At 37.6% G+C, this 17,575-nt stretch overlaps 1 long non-coding RNA gene across 2 annotated transcripts in view; it reads right to left on the bottom strand.

The window, feature by feature from the left end:
- Positions 1-15,407, bottom strand: part of LOC110209537 (uncharacterized) — a 40,088-nt gene extending 24,681 nt beyond the window's left edge. For both annotated transcript variants that reach the window (XR_013485249.1, XR_002324851.2), the window contains exons 1-4: positions 15,279-15,407; positions 4,273-4,345; positions 2,472-2,557; positions 874-1,036 (exon numbers count right to left, since the gene is read on the bottom strand). This is a non-coding gene — a long non-coding RNA (uncharacterized LOC110209537). The remainder of the gene's footprint in view (positions 1-873; positions 1,037-2,471; positions 2,558-4,272; positions 4,346-15,278) is intronic.
- Between the last annotated feature and the right edge of the window lie 2,168 nt (positions 15,408-17,575).

The following is a 17,575-nucleotide window of genomic DNA, read 5'->3' as shown; positions in this document are numbered from 1 at the left end:
AGAAGAAACCGTTTTGTTAAGATCAAATTTAATCTGAGATATCAGAGGTCACCTCTGAAATCATGAAATTTCTAACAATGTCCATCAATGACTGGATCAACAGTGACTATGATTATATCTCTAAATCTCCCTATTCTAAATTGTTTACTTCATCATGATATTTGTCAAATTACTATTTCCCATATACTAACTGCATTAAACTCAAACTTCTGTTAAAGTTAGTTTTCCTTTACAGATTGAAGGGTACAAGAAAATGCAAACTCATAATTTTGTTATAATTTGTTTTGAATGTTGTAACATGTATATTTACCTTATACATATATAATATATGCAAATCTTCAATCTATTCAAGTGAATTGCTTCTTTCTCTCACTTCCTTCATTTTTATAAACTTCAAAAGTTATTTTCATTATGGTGAAGATGGATTTTTCTACAGTATTACAAAAGCTCCCCTTTAATAATGAAGTCTTTACCATGCTCCCTCATTTCCAAGGAACATAAGCAGTATAATTGTTTTTAAATATTTGTTTTCATTAAAATATTTATTTTGCACATATTGCTACTTTTAATTGATAGTGCTATCATCATTGTAATTCCCTTACACAGAAATATGCAGAGGTCAAAACTAAAAAAGTTCTAACATACTATAGAGACTGGATTTTTGACATTCAATGAGTTACAAAAAGGGCTTTAAAGATTTTTTTTTGGAAATGCAAGTATTGCATCTTTCTACTTCAGTTATATGAAGGTCATATTTCTCTTGGCCTCTTCTTCCTTACTGTACAAGAGGCACAATAACCAAGAACCTGTAAAATCCACTTTCCTATCATATAAAATTTGGTTAATGCTATTTGTATGAGTGAATTTCCTTACCTGTGAAAGAAGAGAAATCTCCATGACTGTCATTCATCCTGTATCCTTGGCCTTTTCCTCAGATTCATTCAATGGTGGAATGAGCAATCATCATCATGAAGATTGTTCGTGGGTGAGAACAGGGGCCTAATTCAGAAGAGACCAATTGCCCAGTGTCCCTGTCCTGGTTACAGAAAGAGAGGTTAGCTATAAATATAAATGTCTCTGCCCACAGTAACACATGCATTCTTTAAATTAATTGCTCTTAATTAATACTAAAGTCAAGTGCTTGTCAAACTCCTCTGAGTTTAGCACAGGCAGGAGCTGTAGAGTTTTCTAAAAACTGACATATCCTATTGTTTAATTTCAGAGTCAATAATGAAATTGCCACCACCTGTGCCAATTTTTTTTTTGGTGGTTTTCTATCTGACCTTTATATGATACCCCACAGGAAGTGGCCAGCCACTTTCTTCTCACTGTGGGTTCTTCCTTCCCCATATTGGGAAAAAAAAAAACCACTCCAACCTTCTCATAATTATTCCTGACATTTATATAGTGCAAAGTGATGTATATATATATATATATATATATATATATATATATATATATATATATAGGGAGAGAGAGATATGTATATATATGTATATATGTATATATATACGTATACACACACACATATATATGTGTGTATATATATATGTGTGTGTGTATATATATATATATATATATACACACACACACGCACATATATCACATACATAAATATAATCTGATATTGATAATAACCCTGTAAGGTAGGTGCTATTGTTGACCTCTTCTTGCAGATGAGGAAACTGGGGATAAGAGAGATTCAATGGCTTTCCCAAGGTCAAACAGCTAGCAAGTTAGGTAGAATTTGAACTCAAGTCTTCCCAGCTCCAAGTCCAGCAACTTTTTCTCTCCTGAATTGAAAGGTACACATGATAGCCTAACAGATGCATTCCAGTCTGTTTGGCCTCTTTTTATACCTCTCAGTCCATTTCATTTCTCAGGCCTTACTTTCCTCATTTGTAAAACATGCATTGGACTAGATGACATTTAAGGGGCCTTTCTAGCTCTACATCTGTCATTCTTTCTCACTGGAAGTCTTCAGATGGTAGGTGACTATTTGTTGGGCACCTCAAAGTGATTCTTATTCCTATGGACTAGGAAGCTTTTGAGGGCTAGTTGCAAACATGAGGTTTTGTCGATGATTCTATGAGGTAGGAGTCATTTGGATGAAGGGTTGCCTTGGATGAAGGGAAACTTATTAGATAGCCCTTGAGGTACAAGGCATTTTAAGCCAAAAAGGACCTGTGCTGACAAGGCCAGGTGCCAAATGTGTCTGAAGCCATTAAGGCGCCTTCTGCAACTGTGGAGGTAATGGTTTGGGAAGGGAGTGGCCATTGGGTCTACTCTTCAAGCATAGCAACCAAAGTCTGATGATGATTAAGTGGGCCATGGCTTTATTGAAATAAGTTTATGGGGATGTTCACGCTAAATAGAAATATCTAAAACACAGACTTTTTATTGTTTTGAATCAGTTTAACTCTAGAAATCATCAACTTTTTTTACTCACTCTCCCTGGAGGACACACTTACTTCACAGAAACCACCTCCTGCCTGTGGATAAAATGAAGCTCAGTCTGTGGGGAATGAGGCACTCTGTTTTTCCACGATGTCTAGAGCTGATCAAAAAAAAAATTTGGCTTCAATTTTGTAAGATTAATTCCCTGGCATTCTTCATCAAGCCAAAACCAATGAAACACCTCATCCGCAATACTTGCCTAATCATAACATCTGTACTTTCCCATTATATTTTGTTTTGGTTTGGTTTTCAACCATTCCTGTTTATGGCGATAGCAGCCATTTCACTCAGGCAGAATTGTTTAAATATAATAACTGGCTTTAAAAAAAAGTTAGGTGTGGCTGTGTGCATGGTTAATTGAGATAAAGCCCCCTTACCTGTATGCATGAGGAATGTCTGGAATATATCATAAAAAAATTAATGAGTGAATTCATATAATATCTTTATATTTGCATGACCTCTTTTTGCACAAGGATGTCTCAAGATGCATAAGTGTGTTTGCTCCATGATCTATAGTTACTGAAAGTTCCACATTATCCAGTATGAGGGACAGGACCTAGTGTCAGGAGAAACTCAAGTTTTACTATCAATTCATATGCCAGATCTTTTTTCAACTTTGGGCATGTTATCTAACCTCTCCTTTCTTCAGGTCCTAAATCAAGAAAATGGGATTAAAATGCCAACCTACCTCACTTAGATGTTGTGACGGTTTGTGGTGTTTGTTGGAAGGAAAAAAGTAAAATATGGTTATAGATTTTTCTACTTTTACTATCAGTATGTCTGGGTATGGATTCAGTAATACTCTACAAGAATCAGTTCATTCTAAAGAGAATGTTTGTCCCAACATAGCATATATTTATATACCAAAACTCCCTTTTCAATTAAGCTGAAATTAATCCCATTGGTGTAATTCTTCTAATAATTCCCAGCTATATTTTGTTCTTTCCTCCCATGACATGTTTCAGGTTCATGGATTTCCAGTATCTTAAATAAGGCTTAATATCAAATACTAGGCCATTAGGTTAAGCCTGCTCTGCTATTGTTAAACAGCTCTCTTGACCTTGTTCATCAGTTAGTCAAGTTCAAGAGTAAATCTTTGAGAGTGGAAAAAGAGCTCTATCCAAGAGACACACTGGTGCTTTTAAAAAGCAAACAGAAAATGTTTCATAGATCCTCTTCGCTTTGTGCTTTCCTGTAACAATGCTGGTTGGCAGCAATGATTTTTTTTTCCTGAGGAGATCAGTTTGTTTGAAATACGGTGGCACTTTAAAGTGAAGGCCAGCTGGAAGGACACCAATAAAAATACCAACTCAGCTTAAAACAATTTGATTTCAACTCCAAAATGAAATATCTGCAGTACACATATATAATGGTAGCCAGGATATTCTACTTATCAAGACTATTCCCTAATGAAAATCACAACACTAGATTCATTTGAAGCTGTCTTTCCCCTGTGAGGAGAAAAAAATAACTACACTCCCCCCTCCAAACCCACACACAAAGAGTAACCATTTATCTCAGTAAAGAAAATCATCACTCAGTGACTGCTCTGATTCAACACTTCTCTAAAATTACTGGTTCATTTTGACCTTTCCATAGGAAAAAATACATTCTGCATCAGCTATTTAAAGCAGTAATTATTTTCTATTGAAGGGCAGGAGGGTAGTGATTAAAGAAAAAAAATCCTTGTATTATTTTCCAATATAAGCCAATTCAACAAACATTTAAGTATCCACTATATGCCTGCTTCTGTTCTAGGGCTTTGGGAGATACAAAGACAAATATGAAAATGATCCACACCCTCAAGGTACTTACAGTCTATTCATCTCCTGATGGTTCTATTTATAAGGAGTCACAGAAGTCCTGGGGGTGTTTCTACAGGCCAAACCTTCATGGTAAAGGCAAACAGTTAATTACCTAGTAGCATGGCTGCCTTTTCTAATATCTACAGGATGGCTTTGCTATTAGCTTTCATGTTAACCAATTCAAAACAGTTTATACAATTAGCATTTCTAGGAAGCCTGAGGACATTGCCCGAGGTGAAGTCTATGGGATAGAAAATAATTTTGTTTTCTTTTAAAATATAGGTTCCAGAGTTTATAGGTCTATGAAAATTGATGGGTGTATTTCAATTTCCCCCTTTTTTTTGTATAGCCTATAATCTTAACATTATTATTCTCCTACATTGCATTAATAGATTTTAGAACTGCTATAACTTTGATTTCTTCTTGGATCAATCTAACTCTGTATATAAAACTTAAAAGCTTGTAAGGTTTGATCTAAAGATTTGGTTACATTATATTTCAATTTTTTTGTAAAGAAAGATCAAGCACTTTAACTTTTTTATTTTTATTTTCAGTTCTGAATTCTCTTCTTCCCTCAAGGCCCTCCCCCACCCATTGTGAGGACATAAAATATCATACCCATTATACATATTAACTTATGCAGAACGTATTTCCACCTTAGCCATGTTGCAAAAAAATGCAAGAAAAATAAAGAAAGTGAAGGAGAATATGCTTTAATCTGCACTTAGAGTTCATCAATTCTTTCTCTGGAGGTAGATAGCATTTTTCCTCACGAATCCTTTGGAATTGTCAAGGATCATTGTATTGATAGAGTAGCTAAGTCTTTCACATTTGATTGCTATAGTATTGCTTTTCCTGTGTACAATGTTCTCCTAATTCTGTTCACTTCACTCTGCATAAGCTTATACAAGTCTTTACATTTTTCTGAAACCATCCCCTTCATCATTTCTCATAGCTCAATGGTATTCCATAACAATTATACACCACAATCTGTTCAGCCATCCCTCAATTGATGGGCACACACTGTTTCTAATTCTTTGCCACTACAAAAAGAGTTGCTATAAATATATATTTTACATATGAGTCCTTTTCCTTTTTCTTTGATTTCTTTAGGGGCACAGACCTAGTAGCAATATGGCTAGGTCTACACAGTTTTATAGCCCTTGGACATAGTTCCTCCAGAACGGCTGAACCAATACATAGATCCAACCATAATGCAGTAGTGTAACTATTTTTCCAAATCCCCTCCAACATTTGTCATTTTCTTTTTCTGTTGTCTTAGCCAATCTCATGGTTATGAGCTGTTTCGATATTCATCATTCTAATTATTAGTGATTTAGAGCATTTTTCATGACTATGGATAGCTTTGATTTCTTCTTCTGAAAACTACTTGTTCATATCCTTTGATTACTTGTCAATTGAGGAATGGCTCTTGTTTTTATAAATTTAGCCTAGTTCCCTTATGTTTCAAAAATTAGACCTTTACCAGAGAAGCCTGCTATAAAAATTTTCCCAGTTAACCTGCTTTCCTTCTAATTTTGGCCACATTCGTTGTATTTCCTTAAAATCATGATGTTGGCAATTATTTCATCTTGGGGTGAGTATTGCTAACCATTGCCCTTTGTGGCTCATACAGAATCAGACAGCTCTCCCTCCTTCACACTTTGAAATTTTTCCCCAAAATATTTACACGCCATTTAATCCAACTGATAGTGAAATTAGAACATGTTTCCTAGAATTGAAAAGAAAGTTTAAGTTCCCAGATGAAGTGCTGATGGCATAATAAAATATAAAATCAAAGCTTAGGATAACTATTGAAATATCTATAACAATATCATAGTGGGTTTTTCTTTCCTTATTTTATGAGAACCATGCAGGAAACTATCTAAATGAAAAATAGCCAGAATTGAGATGGATCTAACTGTTTTATCTTTTCCTTAATATATTATAAAATCTCAGTCTATTAATTAAGGTATAGAACTACAAATGAGGACACCAAAGTTTTCTTCCCTTTCTTCCACTAATCTATTATGAAACTCTTGGACTGTTGACATGTCAGTTTTCCCATTTGTCCAAAATGGATAGTATAATACTCATCTACTCTCACAGAGAGGCTATGAGAATTCATCATTTTACTTAGCTTTCAGATACCCTGATGCAAAGTGTCATAAAAGGTCAGAGTTTTATTATCACCAGTCATTTTCCAAGTGCTACCTATATGTGGAGTTTGATAAATGTTTTTAAATTGTGACTTTGCCCAAGAGAAGATGAGCTCCCTGACTGACATCCCCATGGATTACAGGACTTTAATGAGGTCATTGCTCAAAGGCTTTCCAGCTAATTTATGATGCTCTTCCATATATTCTATGCAACCTGAAAATTACACACCAACAGACACATGCACTTGACATGTGTTGGAGTTTAAGGAAAACTTTACCCCAGTACTGCCTAAATGGATGGATTATCAAAGTGAAGTTGATCTTTCTTTCATAAAGTGCCTCCTGGACCATCTTCAAGGAGGAGGGGGATTTCTTATAAATACGTGGATCACACTGCACTGACCTGTGGAACCTGAGTTGTAGCTAGAAAATAAAGATTTTATAGGATTGTTTCTGAAGTGAGGAATGGTTGAGCTGTGGCCTCATACTTTGTAGTTTTCCTTTTCAGCTGGTTTTTGTGGAGTTTTGTTTCTGTTTGGTGCTTTGCTTTTTTTTTCCTTCTTTTTTCTCTGTTACACTTCAAACTGTAAAGTTGCTCTATCTGTCCACAGGTGTCTGACATCTTGTCAAGTGATTCTGAGCCGGAAATATTTTACGCAAAGTACTTAAATTTGTATCAATAAAGAACAGCTTGTTCCTTATTTCTCAGTCAATATTGGCATGTATAAAAACTCCTTTAAAGCTCTTATCAACATAATAAACTGACTCCTCTCTCTCCTTTCCAGTTAGTCATTACCTGGATATTTTTCTTTTCGATAAGCAATCCACAATGTGTTTACTGAGGCTTGCATTCATATTCCCCCCCGGCTGTAGGGGCTCTTGCTTACTTCAAGCAGCTCCATGGCGTGTACCCACGGTGCAGTGTGCTTCGGAGTAGGCTCCTGAGCCCCTCTGGAATCCAGCATTATTTGTTCTCTCACTGTTCTAAAGGTAATTAAGGAGCATTGCATGTTTCCCAATTAATGATTCTTCATTCAACAGGGGATCTTTGATGCTAATTTGTTTTAATCATCAGAACCGAGGCTGGCTGCTCAAAAGCTCTAAACAATTCAGTGAAGAGGAACTCAGAATTTTTAATCAAGTGGAAGACATCTAAATGCTGCAAGGGACACATCCATCATAAGCTTTCACTTCCTGTTCATTTAACTTTGTGCTTTCAGATTGCATGAAATAATGTGTTAATCATCGAAGAAAGTTGACAGAAATTAACCCAACAATTCCATTGTTGGGAATGTTAAAAGTGTCATCCAGAAACAACTGTGCACAACAACAAAAATCTGTTTGAGGTTTTTCTAAACAACAATTTGTCCATTGTTAAACAAACAAACAAACAAAAATGGTAGCAACCAAATATCCAACAGTAGGGGAATAGTTGACCAAATCCTGGTGTGTAAATGTATTTGAAGTATGAGGAATACAACGAAACCAGAAAAGGCCATTGTGGAAATCAGGCCAATGCAAAAACTAATCAGAAAAATAATAGTACACCTTAATTGTGACTCTGTAAGAGGAAGATTGAATAGGAACAAATTGACAAAGAACCCCGATGGAGACAAAAAGGGGATGGCATTTTATGTTTTGAAAATCATTTATTTAATTGTAAATAGTTGCAAAGTCAGTTTAATTAGCTGTATTGATGTTTAATATTAAGTTTATAATAAATCATTTAAAAAGAAAATTGGGATCAAATGATTTAATCCTTTTTACTTCTATGTATAGGTGTGTGTCTTCATATTGTTCTGAAAAGTGTGGCAAGCACAAATGGAAGAACTGCAGTTAAACTACTCATTTTACCACCCATCTTGGTTAAGTTACCACTCAGTTGATGGCTACATAGATAATAACGGCTAGTAAAGTAAAAGTACCTTCTACGTTTCCTCAAATGGCAGTTTATTATAACAGAGTACATATATAAAGCAGCAGTGAATATACTGCAAAGCTCCACATCATAGTTCAAGTATCATCACCATTTTATAGATGAGATACCTGAAACACAGAAACGTTAAGTAACTTGCTCAAAGTCACCCAGCAGCTCCATCCCCACCAAGAAAAACAAATCACAGAATTTAAGACTGGTGAGTGGGGAGGGTCTATGGAACTGGTGGCACCATTATAATTCAAGTACATTATAAGTTAAATACAGTTTTGTAGGATGGTTTAGGAAATGACCTACTGTGTCTAACATAATTTTCATAAGAAAATACATGGAATATCTGAGTTGGAAGAAAGTTCAGAAGTCAACTAGTCCAATTCATACCTGAAAATGGATTTCTTCTACCATATCCCAAACAGATGACCATTAGTCTCTGCTTGAAGACCTCCAGAAAGGTAACCACTATCTCCCAAGGCAACCTACATTCTGTGCTGAGCCACTTCTAAATATTAGTAAGTTTTTTCTTATATCTCTTCAATTGTTAGTCACTACACCTTCTCCTGCATTTTGGAACCATGCAAAAATAGGTTAATCTCTCTTCACATTAAAAAAAAAATCCTTCACATACTTGAAACTAGCTATATGTTCCATCTCAGCCACTATCCATTACTACCACCATCAAGTCTGCTTTTCTTTAGGCTAAACTTTGCCAGTTCCTTCAACTGTAATCAGAGGTCATTGAGTGGGCTGTAACTCCCCAGGAATTTCTTATGCAGTGTCACAGACAAGAGGTCATCCCAGCTATACTGGAAAACCTCCATTATTGGGCATAGCCCATGACTTCCCTGGGCACTTTAGTCTACTTTAGATTGGCTCTAACTGGTAGGGAGTCTTTATCCTTATATCTAGGCTCTCTTCAACATGCACCCATTGTTCATAGTTATACCCAAATACTTCAAAACTATAATCCTCCCCTCCCAGATCTCCTTCACAATCTCTGCACTCCCATTTTCTTCAGTCAGTTCTCACAGGGAATATTTTCACCACCTTCATCTCTATTTTCCAGTTGGTCAATCTTCTATTTCCTAGAATACAAACCCCAGAACTGAGCAGAATATTCTAGTTGTGTCCTAACCAGAGCAATCTCACTAGATTATAATCTTACTAGATCCGGACACTATGCCTGTCTTAATATAGCCTACAATCATATCAGTTTTAATTTTGCTGTCAATGAACTAGAGATTCCAATTGAGATTGTGATGACTGGAAACCCCCTAATTCATGGGATCACAAGCTATTGCATTAAAAACAAAACAAACAAAAAACCAAGTTAAACTGGGACAGGGTCAAGGACAGTTTTATGAAGGCACTCCATCAACAACCTCCCTCCAAGTTTACACTGATCTATTTGAAGCATAAAGTCTGGGACTATTTTCCCAATCCTTACTCACACTGTCAAGTTGGGTCATCAGAAGGCAGTTACTACTACTCCCCTCATGTTTCTAGGAAAGCCTTAGGAGTTTGTGGTGGTGGTATTCTAATGCTATTGTTTGTAAGCCCCCATGGGAGTATTTCTCCATTAATTATCAGTTGGCATCAATTAACCAAACAGTTATCATTTAGAATATGTATTTACTAAGCTGATATAGTCAGAAAAGTTGTTCAAAACAAAACAAACAAAAAATGCTGGCAAATGGAAAATGCTATCCACATCCAAAGAAAGAACTATGGAAGTTGAACTGCTGTTTTTTTTCCCCTTCTGTTGAGTTTTGTTTCCTCTTTCTGATGGTTCCTCCTATTGGTTTTAATTTTTACTTACAACATCACTAATGTGAAAATATGTTTAATAGGAATGTAAATGTATAGCCTATATAAGATTGTGTGCCATCTTGGGGAGGGTGGTGGGGAGGAAGGGGGAGAAAAATTTTAAACTCAAAAGCATATGGAAGTGATTGTTGATAAATCAAAATGAATTAATACAATTTTTTAAAAAATGCTGGCAAAACAAGCGCACACTCTTACACAAGTGCATACTGAGTCCAGGGAAAAGCAGGCACCCGCTTAGAGCACTTGCTGAAAATGGGATAACACAGCTCCTGAAAGTCCTTTTGCTGGAAGCCATTAAGCCCTCTCATGCTTTCTCCTGGTCTCCATGAAAAACACAGAAGCTGCCTTTCCTCACAGTGTTTAGTTTGACCTCAGCTCCCACTCCATGCACTGCCATCAGCCCCTGTTATTCCATGGACACTGATAGAGTGCTAATGGGAAGCATAAATGTTCCATCCTTTTGCAGTTCACAAAGTCAACAAAGGGGAGGAGACCGAGGCTCTACTTCCCAAGGAGTTCCTCTCAGGCATGGCTGGGCAGCCCTCTCCCACTGGGTTAGCCTTATACTTAAATGCTAGGTTCTGAGCTAGTTTGCTATTTTATCCCAATCCCAAAGGAGGTTTTTTTCAGCCAATTCCAAGACACTTAATGTTTCCTGTTGTGGTGTTACATGAAGCTGCATGGACAGTACTGGACTAGAAATCAGAATGCCTGGGTCCTCTTGTCCCACCCCTTTCACTAACCAGCTGTATAATCCAAGTGAATCCCTTCATTTCTCTGGATCTTAATTTTCTTCTCAGAAATGCAAAGATTGGTCTCCATGACCTCTAAAGTCTCAACTCCAGAAGTTTATGCCTCCATGAATCATTTTGTGGAAAGGTACAGGATAAGGAAAGAAGAGAATGTGAATTTATTCCTCCTCTTTGAGTTATTTAAAATGTAACACAACCAGGGAGTCTCAAGAAATGCTTATCTGCTTGAGAAACCTAATTGGTTAAATCCCTCGAGGTATACTATAAAGAAGTAGAGGGAAAAAAGAGTTTAAAACATTAAGTAAACTAAGAATGAGTAAGCTTTGGGTTGACTCAAGGATACCAGATGAGAATATTGAATTTTAACTCTGTTTCTGTGTATTTTCTATCCCTGACTCTAGCAATGGTCAAGTGAGTTAGCCTCTTGACCTTGGATCGCTCCCATAAAGTGGTGCTTACTTCATTCACAGTGGTGGTGTTCAGGGTTAATGAGCTAAGGTGTATAAAATGCTCAGATTGGAAAGAACCATGCAGGTGCAAGGTAGAGAGTTGTATGCTAATAGAATATAATGAGTCTTTTCAGTTTTCAAACATGCAGAGGGCTTTTAGCTATGAATTAAAAACTACTGAAAATTAACTTTCCAAATGGAACGGTTAATCAAGTCCAGCTGTACTAACAGGCACCACCTGGAGTTAGACTGGCTTAAAAAAAGTGAAAGCTAATGTAGAGGATGTGCTGATACAAGGACACTTGATGCTCTGCTACAATGACTGTTAGCTTATCGCTCTAGGCCGACATTGATATTTCCTGTTGAAAACATTACAACTGAACTATTTCATAGCATCCATGCTATGGGACAGAACTAAGTTCCACGTTCTAGGTCACCCAACTGATATATGACTTTCATTCATGTGATTTTCATTGAACAGAATTGATTTAACCTAGTATAACATCAAACTGGATTTAGAGTCTGTAGAGACTGGGGTTGGTTTTTCAACATGAACTTATGAGCTGTGTGACCCCAGGCAAGTCACCCAATTGCTCTGAATCTCATCTTGCATGTTTATAAAATACCCCTACTACCTACCACCCCAGGGTGATGAAAGAACCAGCAGGTATAATGGCTGAGCCATTGCTAATGATCTTTGAAAGTCCATGGAAAATGAGATGCAACAGGAGGAAGAGAAAATGTCCTGGTTTTCCAAAGCGGGTGGGTGGGATAGAATCTGAAAACTATATGTCAGTAAAGCAGTTTGACTTCTAGCTTTAAAAAATTCAAACATATTAGTAAAAAGATGGTTAGTGAATATCTAGAAAAGCCTAGAGCTTACATGGTTTCAAGAACACATTCTGCGAAATTAGCCTCATTTCCTTTTTTGATGGACGTTCTAGATGGAAACATAAGGAGAATCCTATAGGCATAGCTTACATATCCTTCCTCTCTTTGACCACCACTCCCTACCAAGTCCAAGAGAGTCCTGACACACTCAAAAGAGGGGATGAGATAGAGCAAGAACGAGGGTTGTTTCTCCTTTTAAGTCCATTGAGTGGCACATTTACTAAATTACTGCAAAGTCATTTCAGGAGTGAAAAAGTAGAAACCAATAGGATATCAGAAAAGACCTAGTGTAAGAGGAAGTGGAACCTGCGTTGTGCTTTAAAAGGAAAATAGAGATTTGACTAGGTAGAAGTAAGGAAGTAGCATATTTCAGATACTAGGGAGAGCTACTGCAAAGGTATGGGAGGCAGGATTATCAGATTGTAGATTAGGGGTTCATAGGTATCAAGTTAGAAGAGATAATAGAGACAATTTAGTCCAACTCCTTCATTCTACAGATGAGGAAACTGAGGGCCTGAGAGTTTGAGAGACTTGGCCAACTTCTTATAGAGGCAGGATTTGAATTCAAGTCCTTTCTTCCAAATTCAATGCTCTTTCCCAGAACATAGTAAGACCTGAAATGTGGTGTTTGGGGAATGGCTTGTGGGCCGGTTTGACTGGAACACAGAGGAACTATACAAAACAAAACTGGGAAATGGGAGTCATTGTGAAAGGTTTTATATGTCAGGCTGAGAAGTCTATTTTATTGCAGAGGCAATAGGGAGCCATTTTTAAAAGGGTGTGGGTGAGAGAGAGAGAAAGATGTGACCAGTTCTTCACATGGCTTCTATATAGGTGCTTAGAAAAGTCATCCTTAAAGATAACTAGGATTAGAGGCCATGGAGCCTTCTAAGGTTCAGTTTTTTTGTTTTTGATTTTTTCCATCAGTGGTGTTTTTCTTTTTAATGTAGAAATAGCATAATTGTCACTTCCTTACCTAATTTTCCACTGGTAGGGCATTCCCTAATTAGAGGTAATATTTGAAGTAATATATTTTTTTTCCTTTTCCAATGAGAAACTTCGTTCTTTCAGTATTAATGTGGCTCTCTCATGTGCAGAAAATGAGTACTAATTATGCTCAGCTCCAGGCAATCTTGGGCTCAAAAACACTGCCAGCCTGCGTGTGCTGACTCTGCCTTGTTAATCACGAAATTGTGCATGTGCATAGCCTATCATCTCAGACCTGATAATGTCACATCACTGGGACAGGAAAGTTGTTCTGATCTTATCTGAAGTGACTCTTGCAATTTCACGTTTCATCTTAATGAGGTCATCCTGCGAGACCCTCTCCACCCACCACCCACCCCCACAGCAACTGACCGTGACTCCTCCCCATTCTACCATGGACATTGCTGGGCTCAGGGTTTAGTCAAGGGGCTCTTTTTCCATTGTCAGTACTCACTGTAAATCCTGTTAATCACATTCCTGCTTCTCTACTTATTCTCTCTCCATCTATTCTATACCCTTTCTCTGACTGTAAACTCTCCAAGGAAGGAAACATTAATAGTAAGCACAGCTTGAGATTTATAGAAGGTCAGATCCCATTACAGAGGACTGTCAGAGGGCATTAAAATCCTTTCCTCATACTGAAATTTTGTTATAACAAAGATTGCTTGGAGTAAATAGGCAATTGATGAGAACTTAGAAATTTCTTCATGATGGAGATTTCCCTGGTATAGGACTTGACCTGCAACACTTTTCCTCTAAAGAGGTCAAACAATTTCACAGATTTTTTTTAATCTCATGTTTTAGTAAGTGTAATTATAATACTTTGAGTTTATATTCCAATATTTAGATTCAATTACAAAAGATAGGATGAAAACTAGACCTCTGATTTCATCTCTATAGGGATGAAGAAACTCTTTTTACTAATGAAGGTCAGCACCTTCTCTGCAGCTTAGAAATTTAGAGAGTTGCTTAGGGGCACTGAGTGCTTCAGAGACTCCCTAGGGTCACACAACCAATATGTATCAAAGGCAAGGCTTAAACTCAAGCCTCCCTGGTTCTAAAGCCAGCTGCCTATTGACTAGACCATGTTGCCTCTCTTCACTTGCATTTATTTTCAAAAAGCAGTCATTCTGTCCTCTCATGGAATAATCCACAGAATATTAAATATAAAAGAATGTATATATACATTTATATAACATATAAATATATAATACCTTTAGAGAGGAAGGGACCCAATAGATCACCTAGTCCAACCTCCTTATTTTACAGATGGGGAAACTGAGGTCCACAAGGGCTTAAGTGACTTGCCTAAGGTCACACAGAAGTAAGTAGCAGAGCTTAATACTGAACTCAGATTCTCTGGCACCAAGTTCAGAGCTCTCTTCATTAAACCAGACAGCCTCTGTGGCAGGATAGTCTGTCCCAGAACTGATTTTATCTGAACTCCATGTAAACTGATGTGGTGTACAAGACTAATGCCACCACCACCAATAGTTGAACTTCAGTTCTTTAAGGAAAGGCAAATTACTTCCCAGACATTTTTTCACTTGATCCTCATGACAGGGTGTGCCTTAGCTTTCTTGAGGGACATAGGACTTTTCCTATATGGACAATGGCAAAGGTATTGATTCTGGGCTAAGATTTTGAGAGGCTAGGTACCTGACTAGTCTCATTTAGAAATCCTTATTCTTAAAACAGAATACATATCCACCACAGGAACAGTATTTAAATGCTTGGTGTCTCAATCTCCATTCTCAGATGTCCCTGACTAAACTTTGGAGCAACAGAATAATGATAATAAAAATGGGTACTATCACATGGTTAAATAGCCATGGAATCCTTAGAACACATGGAACCCATAAGAAATGCTTTTCTTGTAGCTAGATGGCATAATAGATAGAGCCAGGAAGACCTGGGTTTAAATTAGGCTCCAGACACTAGCTGTGTGAGCCTGGCCAGGTCTGTTTCCTCAACTATAAAATAGGAATAATAATAATAATAATAATAACAGTACTTACCTGACAGTGTTGTTGTGAGGATCAAAGGAGATATCTATAAAGTACTTAGCATAGGTTCTGTCATGTAGTAGGTGCTTAACAAATGCTTGTTTCCTGCTTTGTTTCTATGAAGATCTGTACACTCATCCCTTTTCTACACTGTGATGCTGTACATGTTCCAAATATTCCCTACACCCTAAAGAACTATGCCAAATATGCTCACTCCCCTGCTGCCAAAATTCTGCCTTCTCATTTATTTCTCTGTAGAGCTTAATTTCCACCCAAAGGGGATTTCTTCAGCTGCGTATTGTAATGCTGCTGCCTTGAAAGAGATTTTATGAAATACATCCTTTCTGCTCAGCAAATAAAATAGGATCTAGAGAATTCATGAATTATTTGGGCTTCAAACGATTCCGAATAAAGGACTGCTAGTTAGCTGGGACAGGAATGCTAATGACCTTTAGGAACAGGCATCTTCTGAGAAGACAGTTGGAAATATGTTTGTAGCAGCTGGCTTTCAAGAAAAAAAAGAAAAGAAAAAAGAAACAGGGTCAAACAATCTCTTTTGGCGAAACCAAGAGGAAATATCAATTATCTAACGTCATGTCATTATAGTCATTGGGAACCACACCAAGGTCTGGTAACTACCTTACAGTACCCTAATGTAAAGGTGGGACCTAGATAAGGCCTGATTAATCCCTATACAAGTGCTGTAACAATGAGTATGAGGCCAGGAAGTCTTGTGTTGAGGGACAGCTCTTCCAGTATGGGACCTAATTTGCAAGAGGAGCACTTCTTTCCAGGGTGTGCTGACTCAGAAAGTGGATGGACAGTCAGTCCAGGGCTGCTGTTACTAGATGAATGAATAACCTTTTGGATGAAAAGTTATAGATCTGATCAATGAAGGAGACATATTTCAAAAATTATCCCCAAGGATATAGTAACTGCCTTATGATTTGCTATTTAAAATATAAATCAATAGGGACTTAGCATCAGCAATATGAAATGTGCTAAAACTTTTACGCTTAGATTGTTCCAGCTATTCTGAATTCCTTGTGGGCCAAATGAAGGCCTTCTATACCTGGGTGTCAAGGAAAGCTGCCCATGACTATAGCTACGTAGGGCCCTGGATGTCTAATGTGTCACTAAAAATTATAAATAAAATACAACTCCAAACATTTGTCTATATGTTTGCAAGATATGGTATAATTATGTCTGTAATAAACAAGAGGAAATTTAGACAACCATTTTTCAGCAAAGGAACATAGATCCTATATGGATTTCTGACTAGTAATCCCGAGTACTTGTGGGGTTAATTAAATGTGCTTCTGCTTGCCCCTATTGTACTTGTCAGTCAATAGGCAATTATTTAGCACCCACTATGTGCATGGCACCATGCTAACTGCTATTTAGTTGCATCCCTCACATGGGAATGTGCAAGTGTAGACAAACATTAAGTGCCCACTGTGTTCAAAGTCCTACCAACACCTGTTGAAATGAGATGCCAATGAGAGCAAGGCTGAGAATATGGACACAAAGGTGTCTTCAAGACCACTGGAATGGCCAGGAAGGGTGTGAGGAAGACAGATTGGACTAAGTCACTATTGCCACTTCCACCCATGGCATAGTAGGAACATAGGAATTTGAGGAACTTCAAGGAACAAAAAACATACCTCACCCTGGCAGTGGTTTCAACCGTTCACACAGAGGAAACAAAGGGGACAGTGAGGAAGCCAATTTTAATGATGTTTCCAGGCTCCATCCTGTAGTCAGCTGCATCTCTCAGACCATTGTCTGGCTAAATGATTTCATAGAATGGTAATGACTCTGAGGAAGGTCAAAGGATGAAGCATCTTGGAAAGTAGACATGCCATGGGGAATGAGTGAGGGCTGGTCATTATCAGCTGATAGGGACACAAAAGATGTATCTGGTAGGGGGCAGGGGGAGCTCTTCCTTTGTGTGAAGCTGAGGCTAGAGCCAGGATAGCATAGCAAGAGTAAGAAAAAGATTTAATTCTATGTAGGGCAAAACCCAACATGGAGCTCTAAGCCAGAGCACCTCCGGAATCCAGTATGTCTGTGGCGATGGGAGGCTTTTAAAGAAGCTGTTGGGATAGAGTACATCTCAGGCAAGTCAGGAAGGAGATGGATCACGTTCTAAGCTGAGGGAGACAAATGTTAAGAAGAATTGTTTTCACTGCTTTGGGGAGACAGGGAGAGCTGTCAAAATTTGCAAGCAAAGCAACTTCCTAGAGACATGCTTTCAGACTCTCATAAAGGGGAAACTGGAACCGAGTTCCATAGTTGCTTCATCTATT

The sequence above is a fragment of the Phascolarctos cinereus genome, unplaced genomic scaffold, assembly GCF_003287225.1.
Source record: "Phascolarctos cinereus isolate Bilbo 61053 unplaced genomic scaffold, phaCin_HiC Scaffold_3;HRSCAF=262, whole genome shotgun sequence".
NCBI classification, from domain to species: Eukaryota; Metazoa; Chordata; class Mammalia; order Diprotodontia; family Phascolarctidae; genus Phascolarctos; species Phascolarctos cinereus.
The sequence above is the reverse complement of the archived record's forward strand: the minus strand, read 5'-3'. Positions and strand labels throughout refer to the sequence as shown.